Below are 1,944 nucleotides of genomic sequence, written 5' to 3'. Positions count from 1 at the left end.
TGGGGTCAGGAGGACTTATGGGGTGTGGGACTTATGGGGTTGAGGAGATTTATGGGGCCGAGGGGACTTACGGGGTCAAAGGCACTTATGGGGCAGAGGGCAATTATGGGGCCGAGGGGATGTATGGGGTCAAAGGCACTTATGGGGCAGGGGCACTTATGGGGCCGCCCCACACTCACCTTGGGGCCCTGGCGCCCCGGGTAACCCGGAAGTCCTGGCACCCCCAGTTTGCCCTATGGGACAGGAGGGAGATGTGGGGGATCCTACAGGAGATCCTATAGGGGATCCTATAGGGGATCCTATAGGGGATCCTATGGGGGATCCTATGGGCTGGGGGAGGAATCTTGAAGGATCTATAGGGAATCCTATAAGGGTCCTGTGGGGTCTATGGGGGATCCTATGGGCTGGGGGAGGAATCTTGTAGGATCTATAGGGAATCCTATAAGGGTCCTGTGGGGTCTATGGGGGATCCTATGGGGGATCCTATGGGCTGGGGGAGGGATCTTGTAGGATCTATAGGGGGCCCTATAGGACCCACAGGGGACCCTATAGGATCATTAGGGGGCCCTATAGGATCAGTAGGGGGCCCTATAGGACCTGTAGGGGGCTCTATAGGACCCGTAGGGGATCCTATAGGATCTGTAGGGGGCCCTATAGGACCCGTAGGAGGCTCTTTAGGACCTGTAAGGGACCCAATAGGATCTGTAAGGGATCCTATAGGACCCAGAGGGGGCCCTATAGGAACTGTAAGGGACCCCATAGGACCAGTAGGGGGCCCTATAGGAGCTGTAAGGTACCCCATAGGACCAGTAGGGGGCACTATAGGATCAGTAGGGGGCCCTATAGGAGCTGTAAGGTACCCCATAGACCAGTAGGGGGCCCTATAGGAGCTGTAAGGGACCCCATAGACCAGTAGGGGGCACTATAGGAGCTGTAAGGTACCCCATAGACCAGTAGGGGGCACTATAGGAGCTGTAAGGTACCCCATAGACCAGTAGGGGGCACTACAGGAGCTGTAAGGTACCCCATAGACCAGTAGGGGGCACTATCGGAGCTGTAAGGGACCCCATAGACCAGTAGGGGGCACTATAGGAGCGGCGGCGCTGACCTTGTCCCCTGGCGCCCCCATGGGGCCGGGTTCCCCCACGGCTCCCATCCGACCTTTGGGGCCTTCGGGGCCGTCGGCACCGCGAGAGCCGGGAGCTCCGGCATCGCCCTGCGGAACAGCCGCTAATTAGGCATCGCTAATTGATCGTTAGCTCCTTCGCTGCCGCTAGTCGCCTGCTTAACGCGCTGATTAATAACGAGCTGCCCAGCCCTGTTAATGGGCTCCTTAATGAGCTAATTAATAACGAGCTGCTGACCTTCTCAATCGGCTCCTTAATGAGCTAATTAATAACGAGCTGCCCAGCCCTGATAATGGGCTCCTTAATGAGCTAATTAATAACGAGCTGCCCACCCCTGATAATGGGCTCCTTAATGAGCTAATTAATAACGAGCTGCCCACCCCCTCCATCAGCTCCTTAATGAGCTAATTAATAACGAGCTGCCCAGCCCTGATAATGGGCTCCTTAATGAGCTAATTAATAACGAGCTGCTGACCCCTGTTAATCGGCTCCTTAATGAGCTAATTAATAACGAGCTGCCCACCCCTGTTAATTGGCTCTGTTAATCAACTCCATAATGACCTGATGAGCTACTGACCTCGTTAATGACCCGTTAATGACCCCATTAATGAACTACTGACCTCGTTAATGACCCGTTAATGACCCCATTAATGAACTACTGACCTCGTTAATGACCCGTTAATGACCCAGCCGAGACAACGAGCTCGTTAATGACCCCATTAATGACCCCGTTAATGACCCAATTAAGGAGCTCGTTAAGCCCCACTCACCCGCTCTCCTTTCGCTCCCACGTCGCCTTTGAAGCCGGGAAAACCTT

The 1,944-nt window shown here is 54.6% G+C and overlaps 1 long non-coding RNA gene across 1 annotated transcript; it reads right to left on the bottom strand.

The window, feature by feature from the left end:
• Positions 1-46: 46 nt before the first annotated feature.
• On the bottom strand, positions 47-1,944 carry LOC104917007. The gene is made up of 3 exons (XR_796734.3): positions 1,898-1,944; positions 1,109-1,216; positions 47-233 (listed from the first exon to the last, which is right to left on the bottom strand). It is a non-coding gene; the product is annotated as an uncharacterized LOC104917007 (long non-coding RNA).

The sequence above is a fragment of the Meleagris gallopavo genome, unplaced genomic scaffold, assembly GCF_000146605.3.
Source record: "Meleagris gallopavo isolate NT-WF06-2002-E0010 breed Aviagen turkey brand Nicholas breeding stock unplaced genomic scaffold, Turkey_5.1 ChrUn_random_7180001953149, whole genome shotgun sequence".
Taxonomy (NCBI): Eukaryota; Metazoa; Chordata; class Aves; order Galliformes; family Phasianidae; genus Meleagris; species Meleagris gallopavo.
Note: the sequence above shows the minus strand (reverse complement) of the source record. Positions and strands in the feature narration are given on the sequence as shown.